General features: G+C 36.2%; 1 long non-coding RNA gene across 1 annotated transcript in view; it reads right to left on the bottom strand.

Moving 5' to 3' along the window:
- Window positions 1–2,602: 2,602 nt before the first annotated feature.
- Window positions 2,603–25,921, bottom strand: part of LOC132725178 (uncharacterized) — a 41,684-nt gene continuing 18,365 nt past the window's right edge. Inside the window, exon 3 of the long non-coding RNA XR_009625020.1 lies at window positions 2,603–2,717. This is a non-coding gene — a long non-coding RNA (uncharacterized LOC132725178). The remainder of the gene's footprint in view (window positions 2,718–25,921) is intronic.

Below are 25,921 nucleotides of genomic sequence, written 5' to 3'. Positions count from 1 at the left end.
AGGGGGGACTAGGGATGGTACTTATCACTCACGTGATGTTCAATTGAAATACCCGCCAGCAGTTTTGACCTGTGAAAGCCGGACAAGATTTTTCTATTTATAGCTCTGGCTGCCATTTTGTGCAGCCCAGCCGAATGTGTGGGCGATATGCACAACTAGGGATGGTACTGATCAGTCCTGTGAAGTTTCACTGAAATCCCCCAGCCGTTTTGGAGATGAATCGCGGACAAAATATTTCTTTTTATAGCTCTGGTGGCCATTTTGTGTAGTGAAAGGAACGTGCACAACTAGGGATGATACTCATCACTCCTTTGAAGATTCACTAAAATAAAATTTATTCCATTGGAAGTGTAGAAGAAATAGTCAAAACAAATTTTACTGAAACAGATGTTACTATTCTTAGCTATGGCCACCATTTTGTGCAGTGGTGCAAAAATGGCCAGCGATATGCACAACTAGGGATGGTACTGATCACTCCTGTGAAGTTTCACTGAAATTCCCCAAAGCGGTTTTGGAAATAAAGCGCAGACAAGATTTTCCTTTTTATAGCTATGGCAGCTATTTTGTGCAACAGAGCAGAACATGCTGACGATATGCACAACTAGGGATGATACTGATCACTCCTGTTAAGTCCCATCTATTTTGGATATAAAGCTTGGACTAGATGTCCAGATGGAGGACAGAAGGACAGACAGTGCAATTAACTACGGTATATGAATTACTATAAGTCACCATTAAGCGGCATGCTATCAACAATTGCCGCACCCTAGCTGGGGGTCATGCCCATCTTTTTTTTATTTCTAAAATCAAACACATTTAGAGTGTAACCATACTTCTCTCTAACTTTTCTCTCGTATAATAACTTAAAGAGGAGAATTATCACCGTGCCCAATGTATGATAAAATTCCAAGTTGTATTTACTAGATTACTGTATATAGATATTTGAAGCATAATAAAGATTTCCATAATAAAATCAACGAGTAAATGCTTGTATTTCCTCATCATCATCATACAATATATCAATCTATATGACATTCATTTACCTTTTTTATTAATTCATAACATGTACATTAAAATTGATTATAATAAAATGTATTCAAGTTGATCAATATCTTGCTCATGTTTTAGTTAAGATAAAATGCACCTGCTGTATTGACTGCATCAGAATTGTCAGTTATGTGTTTTGTCAAATCATTGAACCAATATCCCACCCGCATGTTCATGGTCTAAGGTATATCTTCTTTCTATAACACTGTGCCTGGGTGGTTAAAGTAACTGACTTTAAATCACTAGCCTGTCACCTCTGTAGGTTTTAAATGCTGCTACATATGGTATATTGAATTGTGTTATCAAGGAAGTTTAATAATCCAGCACCCAGGGTTCTACTTTTTCCCAGGTTATGCCTGTTATAATGCTTAGAGACAAAGTAAAGGATCAGAGGACTTCCTCTACCAGTGCAGCTGGGAAGTCATCACACATTCCATAACATGTTGCTGTTTACATGATCATAGAAGACAGGACATAACTTATTTTCCTTGATACGATAATGAGCTGAATGCATGCCATATAACATGCATTAAGATTAAATAAACAATATGATAAACATAAACCAAAAAAGGTAAACATATGGGCATCTTACCTGACGTTTTAACTAACGCCCAGTCAAAACCCGTAAATCTTGATCACATAACTTCAATATTGTGATTTAACACCTCAAATAATTTTAAATTAATTATATTTACTAAATATCAATGTTATTTTAAAAACTTGAATTTTGTCACTAGAAAATTAAGTCCGTAATTTATCACCTGCAGTTGAGCCTTTCAAGTCCGCATGAGATATAGAATTGGTTAATTCAGGTATACCAAAGCACCGCTGGAATTTCAATGTCATAATACGCAGTGAGGGATTACTAAAGCGTAACACAACAAATAATAAGTGGCGTAACTCAAAGTATTTGTGATTGTTTGCAATGAAACGCTTCGATGACTGTCTATAATTAAATTACGATAAAATTACCTTTCTTAATAAATCTGCTATACAAGACCATTTTCACCATTTTTTTTTCATTACATTTTAAGGTGAAAACTGGGCCGATAATTATAATAATTACAAGCAAAACGTGTCGTCTCGAAGTCTTTTATCCCCCCAATTTTGTAATAAATTACGCTGTTCAAAGGTTGAAGTAACTTGTCATAATGGTGATTTTCTGATTGTGATTGTTAAAATAGATTGACCATACGCCTAGTGACATGAAAATCTGAATGACTGCCCTATCTTTACCAAAGCTTGTGTTTCTTTGAATAATTGCAATTTAAGGTAATTATGAGAAAAATATGATTATTCTTTCAAGATGGTAATTTTCAATGATTTTAACAGGTTTTCTAAATGGAGAAAAACTCCTAAATCAATTTGACCTTATTTGTGTCACTTTTATAAATGGAAGTAACTAATTGGATATTTAATGTTCAAGTTTTTAAGAGAGACACAATAATTTTAGTATCTTACAAATGAATAAAACTTGAAACATGCATCAGTTACTTTATGGAAGAAAGAACTATCTGGTTATTGTGAAAGTCATATAATAAATTGTACTGTACTTACTCATCAGAAATGGCTCTGTTGGTCAAGTCCTCAAGGTCATTGGGGTCAAATAATTGAGTCTTATTCAGGCCAAAGTTCTTCTCACATGCAATTAGGAACACATTTATGTTGTCCTGAAAAAAAATGTAAATTCTACATATAAATCATAAATTATACCAATATAAAATAGAATAAAGGGATTCATTGGTAATGACTTCTCTAACTAATAATGTGCATAGCTTGTCATATATCCCTCTCAATATATAGACAGATACAGCTAACATTATTACGGCTTCCACAGATCACAGACAACATGTAAGCAGTTACATGTATATCTTACTGACAACATGTTGGCAACCATAGCTCACTATGTTGGCAACCATAGCTCACTAACAACATGAAGGTAGCCAGAGTTCACTGACAACATGTAAGTAGCTATAGCTCAATGACAACATAAAGGTAGCCAGAGCTTACTGACAACATAAAGGTAGCCAGAGCTCACTGACAACAAAAAGGTAGCCAGAGCTCCCTGACAACATAAAGGTAGCCAGAGCTAACTGACAACATAAAGGTAGCCTGAGCTTACTGACAACAGAAAGATAGCCATAGCTCTCTGAAAATATAATGATAGCCAGAGCTCACTGACAACATAAAGGTGGCCAGAGCTCACTGACAACAGAAAGGTAGCCAGAGGCAAACACTGACAACATAAAGGTGGCCAAAGCTCACTACAACAGAAAGGTAGCCAGAGCTCACTGACAAGAGAAAGGTAGCCATGAGCTCACTTGACAACATAAAGGTAGCCAGAGCTCACTGAGAACAGAAAGGTAGCCAGAGCTCACTGATAACATAAAGGTAGCCAGAGCTCACTGAAACATAAAGGTAGCCAGAGCTTACTGACAACATAAAGGTAGCCAGAACTCACTGACACCAGAAAGGTTGCCAGAGCTAACTGACCAACAGAAAAAGTAGCCAGAGCTTACTGACAACATAAAAAGGTAGCCAGAGCTCACTGACAACATAAAGGTAGCCATGAGCTCACTGACAAACATAAAGGTAGCCAGAGCTCACTGACAACATAAAGGTAGCCAGAGCTCACTGACAACAGAAAGGTAGCCAGAGCTCACTGACAACATAAAGGTAGCCAGAGCTCACTGACGAAGACAGAAAGGTAGCCTGAGCTCACTGATAACATAAAGGTAGCCAGAGCTCACTGACAACATAAAGGTAGCCAGAGCTCACTGACAACATAAAGGTAGCCAGAAGCTCACTGACAAACATAATTGTAGCCAGAGCTCACTGAGAACAGAAAGGTAGCCAGAGCTCACTGACAACATAAAGGTAGCCAGAGCTCACTGACAACATAAAGGTAGCCAGAGCTCACTGACACATTTTAAAGGTTTAGCCAGAGCTGCACTGACAACAGAAAGGTAGCCAGAGCTCACTTGACAACGATAAAAGGTAGCCAGAGCTCACTGACAACAGAAGGTAGCCAGAGCTCACTGACAAGAAGAAGGTAGCCAGAGCTCACTGACAACATAAAGGTAGCCAGAGCTCACTGAGAAACGAAAAGGTAGCCAGAGCTCACTGATAACATAAAGGTAGCCAGAGCTCACTGACAACATAAAGGTAGCCAGAGCTTAACTGACAACTAAAGGTAGCCAGAACTCACTGACACCAGAAAGGTAGCCAGAGCTAACTGACAAGAGAAAGGATAGCCAGAGCTCACTGACAACATAAAGGTAGCCAGAGCTCACTGAGAACAGAAAGGTAGCCAGAGCTCACTGATAACATAAAGGTAGCCAGAGCTCACTGAAACATAAAGGTAGCCAGAGCTTACTGACAACATAAAGGTAGCCAGAACTCACTGACACCAGAAAGGTAGCCAGAGCTAACTGACAACAGAAAGGTAGCCAGAGCTTACTGACAACATAAAGGTAGCCAGAGCTCACTGACAACATAAAGGTAGCCAGAGCTCACTGACAACATAAAGGGTAGCCAGAGCTCACTGACAAATACATAAAGGTAGCCAGAGCTCACACTGACAACAGAAAAGGTAGCCAGAGCTCACTGACAACATAAAGGTAGCCAGAGCTCACTGACAACAGAAAGGTAGCCTGAGCTCACTGATAACATAAAGGTAGCCAGAGCTTCACTGACAACGATAAAGGGTAGCCAGAGCTCACTGACAACATAAAGGTAGCCAGAGCTCACTGACAACAGAAAGTAGCCAGAGCTCACTGACAACATAAAGGTAGCCAGAGCTCACTGACAACAGAAAGGTAGCCAGAGCTCAACTGACAGCATAAAGGTAGCCAGAGCTCACTGACAACATAAAAGGTAGCCAGAGCTCACTGACAACAAAAAGGTAGCCAGAGCTCCCTGAACAACATAAAGGTAGCCAGAGCTAACTGACAACATAAAGGTAGCCTGAGCTTACTGACAACAGGAAGATAGCCATAGCTCCTCTGAAAATATAATGATAGCCAGAGCTCACTGACAACATAAAGGTGGCCAGAGCTCACTGACAACAGAAAGGTAGCCAGAGCACACTGACAACATAAAGGTGGCCAGAGCTCACTGACAACAGAAAGGTAGCCAGAGCTCACTGACAAGAGAAAGGTAGCCAGAGCTCACTGACAACATAAAGGTAGCCAGAGCTCACTGAGAACAGAAAGGTAGCCAGAGCTCACTGATAACATAAAGGTAGCCAGAGCTCACTGACAACATAAAGGTAGCCAGAGCTTACTGACAACATAAAGGTAGCCAGAACTCACTGACCACCCAGAAAGGTAGCCAGAGCTAACTGACAACAGAAAGGTAGCCAGAGCTTACTGACAACATAAAGGTAGCCAGAGCTCACTGACAACATAAAAGGTAGCCAGAGCTCACTGACAACATAAAGGTAGCCAGAGCTCACTGACAACATAAAGGTAGCCAAGAGCTCACTGACAACAGAAAAGGTAGCCAGAGCTCACTGACAACATAAAGGTAGCCAGAGCTCCACTGACAACAGAAAGTAGTAGCCTGAGCTCACTGATTAACATAAAGGTAGCCAGAGCTCACTGACAACATAAAGGTAGCCAGAGCTCACCTGACAACATAAAGGTAGCCAGAGCTCACTTGACAACATAATTGTAGCCAGAGCTCACTTGAGAACAGAAAGGTAGCCAGAGCTCACTGACAACATAAAGGTAGCCAGAGCTCACTGACAACATAAAGGTAGCCAGAGCTCACTGACAACATAAAGGTAGCCAGAAGCTCACTGACAACAGAAAGGTAGCCAGAGCTCACTGACAACATAAAGGTAGCCAGAGCTCACTGACAACAGAAAGGTAGCCAGAGCTCACTGACAAGAGAAAGGTAGCCAGGAGCTCACTGACAACATAAAGGTAGCCAGAGCTCACTGAGAACAGAAAGGTAGCCAGAGCTCACTGATAACATAAAGGTAGCCAGAGCTCACTGACAACATAAAGGTAGCCAGAGCTTACTGACAACATAAAGGTAGCCAGAACTCACTGACACCAGAAGGTAGCCAGAGCTAACTGACAACAGAAAGGTAGCCAGAGCTTACTGACAACATAAAGGTAGCCAGAGCTCACTGACAACATAAAGGTAGCCAGAGCTCACTGACAACATAAAGGTAGCCAGAGCTCCTGACAACATAAGGTAGCCAGAGCTCACTGACAACAGAAAGGTAGCCAGAGCTCACTGACAACATAAAGGTAGCCAGAGCTCACTGACAACAGAAAGGTAGCCTGAGCTCACTGGATAACATAAAGGTAGCCAGAGCTCACTGACAAATAAAGGTAGCCAGAGCGTGCTCACTGACAACATAAAGGTAGCCAGAGCTCACTGACAAACATAATTGTAGCCAGAGCTCACTGAGAACAGGAAAGGTAGCCAGAGCTCACTGACAACATATAAGGTAGCCAGAGCTCACTGACAACATAAAGGTAGCCAGAGCTCACTGACAACATAAAGGTAGCCAGAGCTCACTGACAACAGAAAGGTAGCCAGAGCTCACTGACAACATTAAAGGTAGCCAGAGCTCACTGACAACAGAAAAGGTAGCCAGAGCTCCACTGACAGCATAAAGGTAGCCAGAGCTCACTGACAACATAAAGGTAGCCAGAGCACACTGATAACATAAAGGTAGCCAGAGCTCACTGACACCAGAAAGGTAGCCAGAGCTCATTGACAATATGTAAGCAGCTATAGCTCGTTGACAGCTATTGCTCACTGACAACATGTTGATAGTCATAGCTCACTGATAATATAAAGGTGACAATTTAAAGGTAGAAATAGCTTCCTGAAAACATGCAGACAGCCATAGCTCAATGACAATATTAAACTAGCTATAGCTGTCTACATGGTATCAGTCATGGCTTATAGACAATATCAAACTTTGAAAATGTATAGACATCAGCAACTTAGTCAGTTTGGTTCCGTCCTACATCTTTTAGTTAACAAAACCTACATCAGGCTGCTCACCCATTGACATGGCATTTGCTTATGGGTAACATACTACATTCATATTTGACAAGTGATTATTAACTTCCCAAGTCTGATTTCAAGAAAAAAGAAAACTTTGTATTGACTGAAAAATAACTTTAACTGATATGTGGCAAGTTTATAAATTTTGAAACATCAAACTTCTTCTTTCTTTGAAGCAATCCTTTTTGGCAATTAAAGGAAATAATATCAAGTTTTTATTATGTGTCATACAGAAATGTACGTGAACAAGGTTTGATTGTCATTATCTGTTCATGCAACCATAATTAATCATATTTAGAATTCACTGCACATACTGTATATACTGTATTTTTGTTGTTATTTACCTGTAATGCATCACTGTATCAGTGCATCGACTTAACATATAACTTTTCATATTTCATAAAATGGTATCAGTAAAACCTGCTATAGGTAACAGGACCTCTGGCTGATTGTTATGATAAAGGCAGCTTTCATTTTGGTATGACCTTGAATAACACATGAAGGACTAGGCAAACAGTATTGAAGTAGAAAAGTGACAATATGTCCTTCAGAATAGTTTAATATAAAACTAAAATATAAACAATAATATAATTGTCAACCTGACTGTGGTCTTTTGGATCATCTTTGTCTATTATGAAATTGAATTCAATGGCTAATCAAACACTTTTACTGGCTTAAACTAGAAAACTTAATAACAAAAACACTTCAAATCATTAATATTCATTGGTACTATTACAATTTTTTTCTGATAAAAAATGCAAATCCTTGCTTCAACATTACAATTTACTGAAGTGTCCTGGGCTTTCACAAATGGGAGATTTTAGCAACTAAGCCATCTAAAGTTTCTGATCTTTGCAAAGATTGATCATTAAACTTAAAATGACTACTGAAATTTTTTTTATCTTACCATATGGACTGATGACTAGACTATCACACATTACTAAATTCTACAACATGACTTGTCAATGGAAACAGAAAAATACCCTGAAAGTGGGGTCCAGTTATGAAAACATCACGTTTGACTTAAAAAAAGGCATGTTTACTATAAAAAGAGTGTTAAAGAATAAAGAAACATTATCGACCACATTCTTTTATTATCACTGTGCCTGACAATTTCAAAAAGAATCGATGAGTTAATGACACAGATCAATGGCATATCCAAGTATAACCTTCAACTTTCCAAAGACCTGATGTTTGCTCATGACAAATCTTCTTCAAGATTATGCCTAGTTAGTTTAAAATCCATCCACAACAGAATTAATGACTGACCACCATCATTAATACACTGATATTTTTATTAAGTATGACCTCGACCTTAAGTATGACCATGACCTTTGGTCTTCTAAAGTCACTCTTGTTCACTACATGATTGTGTTGTCTTAATATAAGCTGTGTATTTCGAAATCCATCTATAACAAAGTTATATACAAAATATGACCATCTGTTCACAATCATGACTTTTGACCTTGACCTTTGAGCTGGAGACCTAATTCCTTCTTGCTACATGTTGTCTTAATATGCCACACATTTCTGCCATTCACATATTACAGTGGATGTACAGACATAAACATCTAATTGCACTTTAATGAAATATTTCTTTTCAAGTAAAGTGTGACATTGGCCTTTGACCTATAAACCTTGGTCTTGCAAGCAACATATTGTCTCAATGTGTTAGACATTTGTACAAAATCATTTAAAAATCCATCTGAATAACAAAGTAATAGCCTGGACAAACAGCAAGCAAACAGACTGATGGGCAAATGTAAAACTCACTATATTCCATCTTTGTGGGGTATCAAAGAGGATTTCAATCAACAGAAACTATCTTGAACTTATTTTAAATGTTTGTTTGTTTGTTTCATTTTACGCCTTTTTCCAACAGTATTTCAGTCATATAGGCGAGTAGTTTCCTAACCATCGTTCCTGGAGAGTTACACCAGTACTAGACTACCTTCCTCCGCACTAAACTACCAAACCATCTCCCGGGGATCAATTCCAGCCAGAGAGGTAACTGGAATAGAAGTCATCGACTCTAACCCCTCAACTACGGAGGCATTTTTTTAAAATGTTACTTTTACTTAAAACACCACTTTACTTCTTATTCTCTTATTATTCCTTCAGTTGATTATCCTGCCTAAAACTGAATAACAGATTTTTCGGTTCTGACATTTTTTTTCAGTAAGTAGAGACTAACATATTTTTATATTTGGTCTTTTTTGACAAGACCTTTCTTCTTGCATTCATAGGTGGGCTATAGCCAACTTTCTGCAAGTTAGCTTCACTTCTCTATAAGACTTCTCCTTATGGTAGTCTTACTGTAATGCTTTCCCGCCAAAAATTTCTAACATCAGCATAATTATTGTAATAAATTGGTCATTTCCAGAACATTATTTTTCACTATCATCATTATTCAATAATTTTTGACCGTTTTTAGCTGAAATTTAGAACATAGCAATAAAGGATGAGTGATTGTAAATAATCCTATGCCGCAGATTTTGATTCCAGAAATAACTGATATGGTACACTAATGGCCGATGTTAGAGTCTTTTGGCAGAAAGCATTACAGTATGACTACCTTAATGTAAGCTGGAGAAGAAGTGATTTTCCCCTAAAAATTTGGCCTTGCTGCCTGCCGTTATTCTGTGTTTGAATGTAAATTTCCTCATTTTTTTTAAATGAATACAAATTTTTCAACCATTCACAATAATAATTTTGCATTCATCACAAAGAGATAATTCAAGTTTAAATAACGATTAATTTCAAGTCTCTTTGTCACAAAAGAATGACACATATAAAATAGATTCTATTCAATACACTACAAAAGTCAAATGACTTCACTATCTTTCTTCCACAAATCTATGAAAGAGATGATGATAATATTGACATAAATGACATTCTATATAGAATTTAGTCATTACCTCAGATTTTATATGACTGACAAAATGATATAACCCTCAACAAATTGTGCTCAAATTCAAATTTTCGATCTTATCATATATTTTTCATTAATCAATTTGTTGAGATATTCAAATTATAAAATGATGAAAAGGCTAATTTGTCCTTGGACATGTTCAAACATTGGAATTCATATAGAAATCAATAATAATAGTACCATTATTGTATCTGAAATTTCTTGTTCAGCATTTTAAAACTGATTAATTACAATAAGTGCCTGGCACAAATGTAATACTAGTAAGTGACAGGCATTAATCAAAATTGTATATAATCTTGCGTCATCAATTTACAGAAGAAAGAATACTTCAAGACATGACCCAAACAAAATGAATATAATACAAGCTGTGGAATACTGCCTAGACCAAATATTGAGACTATGAGGTTGATGTCGGAATGTAGAAGGTTTATCCAGAATGTAGGTTTATCCGGAATTACTACAATATAGGTTTATCCGGAATGTAGAAGATTTATCCAGTGAGCAAGAACGTGTCTCTTCAATGGCAAGTTTAGCGATGTATTTGATTTATCCTGCTTTTATCTAGTTTAAACATGTTTTTAGATCATTTTAATGATTTCATTCTTACTTTTTCTCCAATAAAACAGCATCTATATGAAGTTTTGTTTTGCTGCTAACCATGTACTGTCTCCAAAGACTAACCATGACTGGAGACATATAAGTTTATCTAGCAAGGCTTTATCCAGCTGATAATATAGACAGTAGCAGAATAAAAGGACACTTAATGCTTTCAATATTCACATTCCCTATGATTCCATCTGCATACCAACCCATACCACCCACCATTAAAAACAACTTTCATACACATAGTACAATACCAATGCTTGAACTTAACTAAAACTTTACTGAAAGCCAACTTTGACCTGGTTCAATATTGACATAAAGTGACCAAAGCAAACAGAAATGATAAGATTAAGTTATTTAAATGTAGATTTTCTTATCCTTTGTTGAAATTTTATTATATAATGCAAATACCTCTTAAAATTATTTCTAACACTTTTATGTTAAAATTCAGTAACAAATTTACTTATTGGCTAATAGTTTCATATATAACAAGGGAACGAAGATTTACTGAAATATGTTACTAATAATCTGCAGGCTAACTTAACTGGACATTATATCAGGGGCATCTGTGGCCGAGTGGTTTAAAGGCCTTTGACTCCTCACCGCTATGGGTTCGAATCCCTACACGGACTTTGGATTCTTTAATGTGAGGAAGCTATCCAGCTCAGGTGCCCGTTTGTGCCTAAAATAATGCAAGGAAGGGCATCTGAAGTCTTCCTCCACCAGTAAAGCTGAAATGTCACCATATTACCTATACTACCTGTTGGTGTGACGTCAAACGCTATCAATCAAACTAACAAATAATATCAATTATAAGAAGCTAAGATCTACTGTACTGGTTATACAAGTCATGTACTTTAGGTTTGGATCCCATTGCCAAGTATGCCACGAATGAAAACAATATCTTCGATATTTTTAATGATTTTCTATTAAAAAAGTTTTTTTTATTATTATCATTAGTAACAAATTATAACAAACAAAAAATCATAGTTAAAATGAGGCAAAACCTCTAATATATATATATACTCAGATGAGCTAGAGAAACTTTTATTTTCTGTTTCTCGTTAACATAAATCTTCCCACAAACTGTTTATTGAATTATTTACTTACACCTTTTAGCAATAAATTAAATTGTTCAACATTTAAGAACCAAACTTTTCTAAAACATATGAAGTAGTTTACATAACTTTGGAATTTTTTTGTCAACTTAATAAAGATTACAACTAAAAAAATGCCTAACAACCTAGCAAAAATTCATAAATAGAAATGCAATTTAACAAAATAATTTCCATGAAGTCGAACCATTACATGTGAAAATGTTCAAACATATTTTCAGTACAATGACTTGACTAAAATATGCAGTTTTCATCCTGATCCATGTTAGTTTATACAAATGCAGGCATTAAATATTAAAAGGTAAACTGGTGTAATTCAGGTTTAATATGGATATAATTAAAGAGCCTTTAAAATATCCCCCTGTCAAGTAGCAAAGGAATTTACAAAATGATAAATAGCCATGTTTACCAAATTTTAATTCTTTTGTAGTATTGTAAAGGTGTCTGTTTCACCTGTATCATTACATGATACAAACATGTGACCAACAAACCTCTTATCTTATGGTAATAATGTATGTTACCTTCTTCAAACTGGATGCACTGGAAACACCCAATGATACTTGTGTTGTTGTTGTTATTATTATTATTACTGTTGTTGTTATCATTATCATTGGTCTTGTTGTTATTATTATTATTATCATTATTATTATAATTATTGTTGTAATTGTTGTTGTTGTTGTTATCATTATTTTATTTTTATTATTATTATTATTGCTGTTGTTGTTGTTGTTGTATCATTATTATTATCATCATCGTCATCATCATCATCATCATCATCATCATCATCATCATCATCATCATCATCACCATCATCATCATCATCATCATCATTATTATTACTTTACCATCATTATTATTATTGTTATTATCTGATGAGCATTGTTGTCATGTTGTTATTGTTATTATCTTTATTATTATTGTTATTGTTGCTGCATCAGTTGTATTGTGTTTTTATGTAACTTTGTCAGGCAAATAACACCTATGATATAACTCAATATCTTCACAATGAGGTTGACAAAACTTCTTTTCATTATTTGACAACTTACAACTGTTCAGCACCAGTACTTAGTGTATTCATTTGGTGATTTACTACAATCTGTATGTATTATTAGTATGATAATCAAGGTTTATCAGTTTACATATTTCATGTTTTACTACTGCCACTTGTTACTAATAGTATCAATAATGAGTATTTACAGAGTGATGTAACTGTTGCCACCTTTATCTCATTCTTATCTCACTGGTGAAAGGAGAGTGTGACAAGAGAGATAACTCTACATTCCTAGATAACATACCAATCAAAATCATTACAGAAAGCAGAACATGAAATATTCACACTACCCCCACAACCTGCCTATTATGACATATCCTTAAAGCGGCCTTCAGCTTGTCTTAAAGTTAAATATGTTATTTTAGATAAATCCTTTCATAAAATTGTCAAATCAAAAGAATTGAGGTAGAAAATGAATTTTGTCGATGATTAAATGCATAAACAATAAGGAAACCATTTGATACCTCTAATCCACAGATGGCAGTGGCCATTTGTCGTAGCCATTTTGGATTCTGATACCTGCGTTGTAATACGCGATCTGATTGAACGAGCCATATTGGACATCCAATCAGATCTCATATACACCGCAAGTATCAGACTTGAAAATTACTACAAGTTCAACTAGAACTGCCACTGTCATGGCGTGAATACCCCCGCCTACCACTTTGTCAGAATCAACAGTGGCCATTTAGAGCCCAAGGACAACCTCCCTGCAAAATCTGAGGTTACTAAGCCAGTGCATTGCTAAGTTATGTATTCTACATGCTTCAAATGTGAAAATGTCAAAATCAATACACTGCGGACAGGCATTCTTAAGCATTTGAGCAGACAAGCTTATTATAGTAAAATCCATGTGACCTTGACCTTTGACACAGTCACCTAAAAATCAAAAGGAGTCATCTACTAGTCATAAACAACCTCAATACCAAATATGAAGACTGTTGACCATAGCCTTCTTAAGCAATTGAGCGGACAAGCTTTTTTAGTCAAGGCCCCTGTGACCTTGACCTTTGACCCAGTGACTTCAAAATCAATAGGGGTCACCTAATGGTCATGATAAACCTCCATGCCAAATATGTAGACTGTGGGTCAAAGGATTCTTAAGTTATTGGGCGGACAAGCTTTTTGAAGTCAAGGCCCCTGTGACCTTGACCTTTGACCTGGTGACCTCAAAATCAATAGGGGTCATCTACTAATCGTGACTAACCTCCATGCCAAATATGAAGACTGTGGGTCAAAGGATTCTTAAGTTATTGGGCGGACAAGCTTTTTGAAGTCAAGGCCCCTGTGACCTTGACCTTTGACCTGGTGACCTCAAAATCAATAGGGGTCATCTACTAATCATGACTAACCTCCATGCCAAATATGAAGACTGTGGGTCATAGGATTCTTAAGTTATTGGACAGACAAAGTTTTTGAAGTCAAAGCCCCTGTGACCTGAAGTCAAGGCCCCTGTGACCTTGGATACCGCCTCCGTGGTCGAGGGGTTAGAGTCGATGACTTCTAATCCAGTAACCTCTCTGGCGTGGGTTCGATCCCCGGGAGATGCTTTGGTAGTTTAGCGCGGAGGAAGGTAGTCTAGTACTGGTGTAACTCTCCAGGAACGATGGTTAGGAAACTACCCGCCTATATGACTGAAATACTGTTGGAAAATGGCGTAAAATGAAACAAACAAACAAACTGTGACCTTGACCTTTGACCTGGTGACATCAAAATCAATAGGGGTCATGTACTAATCATAACTAACCTCCATGCCAAATATGAAGACTGTGGGTCATAGGATTTTTAAGTTATTGGGCGGACAAGCTTTTTGAAGTCAAGGCCCCTGTGACCTTGACCTTTGACCTGGTGACCTCAAAATCAATAGGGGTCATGTACTAATCATGACTAACCTCCATGCCAAATATGAAGACTGTGGGTCAAAGGATTCTTAAGTTATTGGGCGGACAAGCTTTTTGAAGTCAAGGCCCCTGTGACCTTGACATTTGACCTGGTGACCTCAAAATAAATAGGGGTCATCTTCTAATTGTGACTTACCTCCATGCCAAATATGAAGACTGTGCATCATAGGATTCTTAAGTTATTGGTCGGACAAGCTTTTTGAAGTCAAGGCCCCTGTGACCTTGACCTTTGACCTGGTGACCTCAAAATCAATGTGGGTCATGTACTAATCATGACTAACCCCCATGCCAAGTCTGAAGACTGTGGGTCAAAGGATTCTAAAGTTATTGGGCGGACAAGCTTTTTGAAGTCAAGGCCCCTGTGACTTTTGACCTGGTGACCTCAAAATCAATAGGGGTCATCAACTAATCGTGACTAACCTCAATGCCAAATATGAAGACTATGGGTCATAGGATTCTTAAGTTATTGGGCGGACAAGCTTTTTGAAGTCAAGGCCCCTGTGACCTTGACCTTTGACCTGGCTACCTCAAAATCAATAGGGGTCATCTACTGATCGTGACTAACCTCCATGCCAAATATGAAGACTGTGGGTCAAAGGGTTCTTAAGTTATTGGGCGGACAAGAAAAAAACTGACGGACGCCAGACGGCCGGACAGCCAGACAAGCTTATTCCAGTATACCCCCCTTACAACTTTGTTGTGCGGGAGTATGAAAATACTGTGAAACAGAAAAAAGTCGACAGAATTTTGATATCCGTTGGACTTGATTTAGGTAATTTGTGGAATTCTATTCTGTTTATTGATGTTAATGCATGATGTGGCACTATGCCGCCGGAATGCCCCTGAGTCACAAAAATGTCACTTTCCCATGTTCCACATTGTTTGGCAAATGAACATATAGTAGGCTTTCCACCTTTCTATTACTATAATTTTGATAGTGGAAAAAATGTTTTTTTATCATTTTATCAGTGGTTTTGTATTAATTAAGCCTTAGTAGTGAATAATATTTTTCAGGGTGGTAGCGGGGTCCAGGGACAGGGTGGGGTTTAAACACTGATATTGCCACCTGTGCTCTAATCTACCAGTCCGTTCTCTACTTTTTAATTTAGTAAAATAGACGATTTGTTCCCCTATCTTCTATTTTTTAAAACAAATGTCACTGATGCATTAATAGCTCTCTGGATGCTGTTTTTTAAAAAGGCTTAACAGTGATATGATGCCTTTTTACTTTTCAACTAAGAAAAATATGAAACTAGCAAAACTTTTCTTCAGATAATGAAAACATACATGTATTCTTTGTGGTTGTTGTTGTTGTTGTTGTTGTTGTTGTTGTATAAAACTGATACAAGAGTTATACTTCAATTGTCAATATTTTTCAAACAAGATGGTAAACTTTTGTAATTTTTTGTAATTTTATGTCCAGAGTACAGTTTATTAAAATAAAGTTTGAATTGCCTTTTTAACAAGGCCAACATTGTTGCAATATACGCCTGTCACAAAAGCTTTTGACAGAGATGTGGGTATTATAGATATGCATATAGGAGATATGCTTTGGGCAATATCCGGAAAATATCTTGATATTTTATCATCTCTAGTGATCTTGACCTTGCAAATATTGACCTTAATTACATGTGTCACTCTTGAAGTCATGATAGTTATCATTTGTCTTACAATCCATCAATAAATGATGACTAAATGATCCCCGTTCACAAACCTTGACCTCTCTATGTGACCTTGACTTTGGTAGTAGGGACCTGGATAATATGCACAATAAGCCTTACAATGGTAAACATTTGTGCCAAAGTTCATTAAAATCCCCTGATGGATGTAGAAGTTCAGCTTCAAACAAGCATTTTCAATGACCTCTAAGTGTGACCTTAACCTTTAACCAAGAGACCTGGTTCATGCACTTGACACTGCTTCTCATAGTGGTGAAATTTTAATGAAGCTTTATTAGAATCCCTTTATGCATGGGGGAAATATGCTCTGGACAAAATTTCTATATTTTATCATCTTAAGTGGCATTGACCTTGTATATATTAATCTAAATTACATGATTCACACCAGTAGTTATGATAATGACCATTTGTGCTTCAATCCCTCAATAAATGATTACTAAATGGTCCAAATATACATTTTCATATTTTCATCTGAACTTTGACCCCTATGTGTGACCTAGACCTTGGCCACAGGGACATAAACTTTGCTCGGGACATTCCTCCTCACAATGGTGAACATTTGTGCCAAGTTATATTGAAATCCCTCTATGCCTGTAGAAGTTTTGCTCCGGACAAGCGTTTTACAATGACCTTTTAGTGTGACCTTGATCTTTGACCTAGAGACCTGGTTCATGCACATGACACTGCTTCTCATAGTGGTGAACATTTGTATGAAGGTGCATATGTGTAGGAGATATGCTCTGGACAAAATCTCTATATTTTATCATCTTAAGTGACCTTGACTATCATCTTAAGTGACCTTGAGCTTGCATATATTAACCTAAATAACATGTTTCACACCAGTAGTCATGATAATGACTATTTGTGTTTCAATCCCTCAATAAATAATTACAAAATGGTCCATATACACATTTTCATATTTTTTTCTGAACTTTGACCTCTATGTGGGACCTTGACCTTGAATGCAACAATCTAAATATTACATGCAACACTCCACCTCACCATGGTGAACATTTGTGCCTAATTATATTGAAATCCCTTTACGCATGTAGAAGTTTTGCTCTGGACAAGCTTTTTCAATGACCTATAAATGTGATCTTGACCTTTGACCTAGAGACCTGGTTCATGCACGAGACATGGCTTCTCATAGTGCTTAACACTTCTATGAAGTTTCATTAAAATTCCTCTATGCATGTAGGAGATATGCTCTGGAAAAAAATTGGATGCATAGCAGCCTACCCGCCCGCCTAGGGGGAAACTATATTATACGAAAACTAAAAGTGTTATTTATACATCTAATACCTTAGCTTTGTCACAATCATTTAGAATGTGTCAGCAGCAAGGTTCTTTTAACTAACAAAGGAATTCCTTTGTCAAACTCAACATTTATATAAATCAAACATTTATAGCAGCAAATGTCTGTAAAGTATGTACAGACTGATTCTACTTTCAAATGATGTTGCAGAATTATTTTAATAACAATGCATCAAATAAAAGGTTTCCTAGAAGCAAATTATAATAATCATTAAGTATAAACAAATACATTAAGCATGTTAATGTGATTTATTGACATTTTTATTAGCACAAAGATACATTATGTTGTAGTCATCCTCCATCTTGTTGCATACCTTGTCACAATGGAACACCCATTATGTTGTATAACACACAATATCACCATATCAACAAGGAATTTGATGCTACAGCTTCTCCAAAGAGCAAAAAGTTGAAGAGTCAAGATAAAGAGTTTGTATTTTACTTAGTCAGCTAAATTTCAAATTATAATATTGACCGCTACATATCATGCATTTATAGCAGAGAAATATACCAGTATACAATATAGTAACATGTTCAAGATTTTTTACTTCTAATGCTTTTTAATGCCTCATACCTCAAATTGCATATCTTTAAACAGTCGTTCACTATGTCAATTACTGTCAACTTTTTTCGCTACTCTAATTCAAAATCATTCTTTATAATGGGTAACAGTATAATGGTTTGGGGTTTCTTTTTTGTCACAACTTCTATTCAATACATTGTATCTCCTAAATCAATACAAAATGCAGAGTCATGCCATGCATGTTTTAAACTGATAATATGAAACAAGATAACAACTTTAAAAAGGGCAAGGTAACAAGTAACATTTCTGCTGAATCTAATTACCCTCATTACTTTTATAAACTAACTTCTATTTATGCTGCACAAATCAATTAATTTTACATACTTCAATTATTGTTACACAATGTCTTGCACGGTTATATGGGTGCAACATGTCTATGAAATGCACCATTCAATTGAATACAGAGACATCCTAACCCTGGACAAAAGCAGGGACTTTCAACTTTGGATTTTTATTCCCCAAGTATAGGCCTGGTTCTTCGGTTCAGTCAAATTCTCCAATAAAAGGCGATGTACTGAATGTTGGACATGTTGGTCCACACCATTAACCACATAGTCCACAGACAGACAGAAGATAAAAACTCTGCTAACCCCGCCCTTCCCTGGCTGTCTGGAGATAAAAAAAACTTTGCTCACTTCCCCTGCTAGCCCCGCCCTTCTTTGGCTGTCTGGAGAGGGTTACAGTTAGTTTAGTTTAAACATATTTTATTTCAAACATTTTCACACAAACAATTATTACATACAATCATAAGTTACATAAACAATGCTGAAAAAGGATTAGATCCGAAAGCATACAATGCTTATAGAGGTCTTTTCCTAACATATAATTCATTACTGTAAATTCGGCGGTAAATTACATGTTCGAAATAGTATATCATGAAACATTTTATTGATGATGAATGAAGAAAGACGAGGACGGCAAAAGTTTCTATTCAGAGCTAAAAGTAAAAAAAAATAAGTAGTTGAAATAAGTTAGATAGGAAATCATGCTATAATATGTTTTAAAATCAACATGAAATGCTAATACTGTGACCTAGTGAAATGACACACAAAAACATATTTAGATTGATGGTCAGAAAAAGATGAGATTGATTCAGTAAAAATGGTGCAAATACATTATATTAAGGAAAAGATATTATTATAGAATCTATTCGGTATGTCAACGGAGTGAGCAGAGTTTGCAAAGGACTATGGAAAACGTTTGCTATCTCGGATATATATTTGAACTTCCTGGAATATACTGGTGTTTATGGCGTCACTTAGGTTGTTATCACCTCTCAGTAATATGGGGAGAGTAACATAACAATAAGCCGATAAAGTGTGAAAGAGGATATTTCGGATATTATTGTATTGTTGACATTCAAAGAAAAAGTGGTGATTTGTTTCTGGAAGACCGCATTGACACAGTGGTGAATTTGTTATATTTTTTCTGAATAAGTGATAGTTGAGAGGACTACACTCAGTTCGTAGGCGTGCATGGTATATTTGCCATTTTCTGATACCTGTATAAAAATATTTTGGACATTTAGATAGGTCACTATTCAGAAGACTCTTAAAGGATGATAGTGAAGGTGCATTTTGTAATTCAGCAGAGAGGTCGTTCCAGTCTCTTAGAGCAGAAGGAAGAAAAGCATTATAATACAGAGAAGTTCTTGTTCGTATACCGTTAAAATCGTTTGAGTTGCGAAGATTGTATCTTGATGTCTCACCTACTGAAGGGGGAACAAGAGATGAAAGGTAGTTTGGGGAGAGTCCATTTTTCATTTTGTAAAGAAGTATGAGTTTGTGTTTCCTTCGTCTAGACTCTAAAGATTCCCAAGGAACTTCTCGTTTGAGCTCATGCAAAGAAACAAGTTTACTGGCACCAGAGACAATTCGAGAAGCTTCGTATTGGATTTTATCAAGTTCATTTTTTTCATATTGAGTACAATTTATAAAGACAGTATCGGCGTATTCTAAAATAGGTCTGATGTATGACAGATAGAGAATTTCTAAAGATCTACGATCAAGTTGAAATTTAAGTCTACGCATAATATGTAAACGTTTCCAAGCTCTTTCCTTAATGTAGTTAATATGAGTATGCCAAGAACCATTATCAGAAAAATGTAAACCAAGGTGTTTATGAGAAGTAACTGCAGATATTATTTCGTTTTGCATAGAAAGATGTGGATGAAAAGGTTTAGATGTTTTACGTGTGATTGTCATGGTTTCAGATTTAGAAGGATTGAACTGGACCAGCCATTTATCAGCCCATAGAGAAATTTTGTTTATATCACTTTGAAGAGTCTCAGCTGCATGTATTGGATGATCGACGATTAAATAAAGGCTGGTATCGTCAGCGAAAAGATTTACACAAGACCTTAGATCTACAACAATATCATTTATATAAACTAAAAAAAAGAAGTGGACCCAAAATCGAACCTTGAGGGACACCTGCTTTGATAGAAGACCAATCAGATTTAGCACCAGGAAGAACCACAGATTGACGTCTATTTGACAGATAGTTTGAAAACCAATCAAGAAGAGGTCCTTGAATACCAGCTCCTTGTAACTTAAGCAGGAGACCTTTGTGCCACACTTTATCGAAAGCCTTGCTTATGTCGAAGAACACAACTCGTATCTCTAGACCGTCATCAAGTGCTTTACAAAAAGAATTGTAAAGAAAAGTTAGTTGATTCACAGTTGAATCACCGGGTTTGAAACCAGATTGAAGGGGAGATATAAAGTCATTTTCATGAAAAAAGTTAAAGATATATTTAAACAAAATACGTTCAAAGACCTTTTCCATACAACAAAGAAGTGATATAGGACGATAGTTGTTTGGCAGAGAAGGGTCACCTTTCTTAAAAATTGGACAAACATTAGCATCTTTCCAAGATTGTGGGACTTTGCAGCAGCGAAGTGAATGGTTGAACAGGGAGCAAAGTGGATATTTAATTACGGAAGCTGTTTCACACAATATCCGATTACTAATTTCATCAGGCCCTGACGCTTTATTAATATTTAGAGTATTGATAGCATCCTCAACATCTTGAGGTGTAACCGTGATTGAAGTGAGTGTGCGAACAGGCTGTACGTAGAAATCTTCTGGAGTTTCTTTATTAGAATTGTCAAGAGAAGACTGACTGCAAAAAAAATTATTTAATATATCGGATTTTGATTTATTGTCAAATATTAGTCTGTTAGAGTCTGGACATGTCAGTGCGGGAATGATTTGTTTTTCAGTCGGAGATATAAATGATTTGATGACTCTCCACCAGTCTTTTTGTATAGTGTTTTCAGATGTGAGTGAATCTGCCAGTTTCTTTATATGGTTTCTCTTGGCAGTATGAATAAGTGAAACAATTCTGTTACGAAGTTGTTTAAATTTGTGCCAGTGAATAGGATTTTGGGTTCGTTTTGCTCTGTGGTAAAGTTTCTTACGTTTACGAATAAGTTGTTTAATTTGTGACGTGATCCACACTGCATCATTTGGTTTAACTGTTATTGTTCTTGTAGGAATACACTGCTTTGAGAATTCAAGAATCTTATTGGTTATTGTTGTTGTGTACATATTTATATCATTGTCACTATATTGTTCCCAGTCTGTTTGCATAATGTGATGTTTAAGGGTGTTGTAATCGCCTCGATCATACAACCATACAAAACGTTTGAAAATGCTTAATTTTGGTCTAGAAAATGAAAAGATAGCAAAAATAGGACAATGATAGCGTATGTTCTGGTCTAGGACTGGTTCTGCAACACCGGAAGTAATAACTCGATGACTACAGGATACAAGAAAAAGGTCTAAGACCGAGGCTGATGTTTCGGTGAAATGAGTAGGTTCATTAATTAGCTGTTCAAGGTGAAATTGTTGACATAAAGAAAGAAGTTTACGTGACAGAGTAGAATTTAATGGATTGAAATTAAAGTCTCCAGTGACGATGATGTCTGTTATATTTGTGTCTAATGCCATGTTAAGAGAATCCTCGATAAAAGTTGTGTAAAGTGCATCGGCATTGGGGGGTCGATAGAAGACACCGAACAGAATATGTTTTGTTTGGGAAAATATAATCTCAACCCATAGACATTCAATATTTCTTGGTTCGAGATCCAAACGGCGTTTGTAGAAAAGCGAATCTTTGATGTATAAGATTACTCCACCGTGACGGTCATCAATCCTATCCTTTCTTTCAGGAGTGTGAAAGCATGGTATCGAGACATCCGAATCAGAGATATTTGGATTAAGCCATGTTTCTGAAAAGGCAAGAATATCAAACATACTAAATTCAGTGGTAAGAACGTCTATTTTGTTCAACAGACTTTGTACATTGTAGTGAATGACAGATAAACAAGAATTTGATGACATTAGTCCTGTGAAGTCCTGAGACATAGACGATGAAGTGGATAGAGATGAGGTTGACGAATTAGGAGTCAACGGACCAGGATTTGGATGAATATCTCCCGACAGAATAAGAATAACAAACAACCATTGGATAATAATAATATTTGTTAGAGTTTTGACAAACAGATGAGTGAATACTAAGTTTTGAATTGGTATAATGTTCCAATCCTCTCTTCAACGGTTTCAAACTTTCAAATCTGTAATCTTACCAAACTAATGCATTGGTTCTAACCTTATATTTTTTATTAACGAAATAGATGACCCTATTGGTTTGCACTTACAAAATTAATGGAGATATATTTACATATTTCTACATAATCCTAATTAGTTTATTAATTTATTATGCCAAGACATAGCAAAAGTTTTCTATCACATAATTATTGCATGTGTTTCTTGTGATTATAACTTGTTTCAGTTCATACAAATTATTGAAATACCCTGGCAAGCACTAGGTGCTTGCAAAACATTCCTATTTTTATAACTAAATAATGCATTAAAATCTTTAAACCAAATTGATTTTTTTTTTACTATATTACTTTTGAGATGTGATTGAAGTCAATTGATCATGCACTGGTATGTTTATGCAGAATGTATAATCTATATTTATTGAACAATTTTGTTAGATTTTAATCTGATTCCTTTTCAAAAACTGCAGGAAGGTCAAAGACAAATCTTAAATCTCAATATCTTACAACCTGCAAAAAAGTGTGCATTCAAATTATCAAATATTTGAATCTCAGATATTAACAATGTATTTAAGTGTGTTAAAGCTGTAAAAAAAATCCAGTAACAAGGGTAATGAGTGTTCCCAATGTTTGACATGTCTGTCCCCTTTTCAACCAGAGATTTTATCATAATCTGTAACAGGATAGAATATTCAACCCTCACATTCATACTGTAGTCTTATTGTTGTTCACTAGTGTCAACTAATCATTCTCTCCTCTATAGCATGTTTTAATACAAGTTTTTTTCCTTAATATTAAAAACCAATGTAAAAATGTTTCCAAGGTTAAGACTTCGGTATAAGAAAAGTTGTCTGTATTTGTGTCTGCATGTAATACAAAATTTAACCCATTACTTCATGAGCATTTTGTGAAAAATGGCTGTTTTCATTGAAAAGTCTCCCGTTACAAGTTCAAATTGCTATAATACTATAAAAACTGCTTCAACACTAATCAAACTTGGCACAAATGTTGACTGGACCATTGCCCTTGAAACAACATGCTCAAGCTTAAATTTTCTGTTACCATGGCAACGAGGGGACATCTCAAAATTGCCAAAAATCACTATCTTGCGTTGATTTTTTCCATCAAAATTGATTTCAAAGTGCTGCAACTTCTCAATGGATTGAGATAGAGTCAAATGCTTTTCAGCGTTGGTTACACATTACCTTATGATCAATCTGGGGTCATTTATAGCCTCTCACAAGTCCAAACTTTTCTTGGCACATCCCTCTTCTGGCAACCCCCTGATATATCTTTTGGTTTGGGGCCCGCGCCGAAAAAGTGGTCACTTTTTTTAACAACATTTCTCAAACAAAAACAAGTGTTGGGGGCCTAAATAAGGCATTTTTTCACCATTTGAGACAACAAAAAAGGGGGGTGAAAAAGGCGTTAAAAGGCGTGTATATCGCGTAATTGGTTAATTAAAGTGCATTAATTTCTATCTATCATTTTTCTTAAGGCTTGTAATTTATTAATTTCCTGATAAAATCTATTACTTTACAAACAAGCTTACAGTCATGTCAAGCATATTTTACATGAAAACTAATGTGAATCTGTGTGTACTTTATGAATGTCTTGCTTTGATTTTGGAACACTTAATTTATAATTTCTGAGATTAGACATCCTTGGTAGCCGGTGCACGGCATTTTGTTGAAAGACATCTTGTTGAATACGATAGTTTATCGAATATGATATTTGGTCGAATATGACAGTTCGTGGACACTATGACTAAGACAATTGATCGAAAGTAATTTGTAACACTACCACAAATTGATGGAAAATAAATTTCAACCCTACAACACTTGAAATCCCCCCCACCACACAAATTCTGAGGTGCACTTGATTAGATGTTTATAATGGTAAGTAAATATAAATATGATCAGCTTGGTCAAAACTACCATTAGCTTTGGTTTGGTGTAAACATATATATTTAAGCTGGATATGAAACAAGTTCTTGCAACTTATATTCATCAATTTAAGTCCACTTCCTGGAACCAGCCAGTACTGGTGTCATATTAAGAAACATGGTCGTGACCCAAGTAGAGCTTGAACCCATGATCTCTATTTTGAGAGGCAGACACCTTAACCACAAGGCCACTGTTCCCCCTTTAGCTTCTGTAGCATAGATACCCAGGTGAAATGTGTACCATGGTCAACATAGTATTTCATGGTTTTTGATATCTGAACAAGTTATTTCTTGGTCGTCAGTGAAAAACCATCAAATGCCATGGTCACATCATGGTATGACCATGTAATAACATGGTCATTCCGCATATCAGTAAGCTATCATGAAAAACCATGGTCTACCATGTAACAAAATTACAGACCATGGTAAAATGACCATGAATGACCATGGTGTACTATCAACATAATTTTTATGCCAATAAATACCTATATAAATTAAATAAAAAAATATGAAACAATTGTTTTTCTTCCCAAAAGGGATATGTAAGTTACATAAATAATGTTAAAAGAAAAAAAAATGTTGACCCTTCTGGGGTTTGAACCCATGGCCCTAAGTTTCATTGTATCTCACAGTGTGTGTGTATTTGCGTTTATTTATACTCGCCACCGGTTGCCCATATGGGCGAGTCCTCCAGAAGAGTATTAGTCATTTTATTTTTTGGAGGATAGTGCAATTACAGATACAGAAAGATGCCCCAATTCCAGAAGCTTCTCCTGGTTCTTTAGCGTGCCAAGTGTTTAAGCACCCATACATGGGACCTCGATTTAAAGTCTCATCCGAAAGACTGATTAGTAATTTTAGTTGGCCAGCCCGGGAATCAAACCCACAATGTCGAGATTACAAGTCTTGCGCTCTAACCGATTGAGCTATGCGGGCTGGCATAAAATCTAACAGTAGTTCTAGCCTTATAATTTGAATACTCTTCAAAGTGTAGGTAAACCTTACCACAATGCATTGCAGTCCAACATGGCATCCAAATCCATGTGTGATTGTCAACAGCATAATATATATGTTTTAAAGTGTTTAAACAATGGAATTAATCACTCAGACTTTGCTAACATGTTTCCCAACACCCAGTTTTAATATTTCA

The sequence above is a fragment of the Ruditapes philippinarum genome, unplaced genomic scaffold, assembly GCF_026571515.1.
Source record: "Ruditapes philippinarum isolate M1 unplaced genomic scaffold, ASM2657151v2 ctg6077_1_1_1_1, whole genome shotgun sequence".
Classification (NCBI taxonomy): Eukaryota; Metazoa; Mollusca; class Bivalvia; order Venerida; family Veneridae; genus Ruditapes; species Ruditapes philippinarum.
This window is presented reverse-complemented; position numbering and strand designations above follow the sequence as displayed.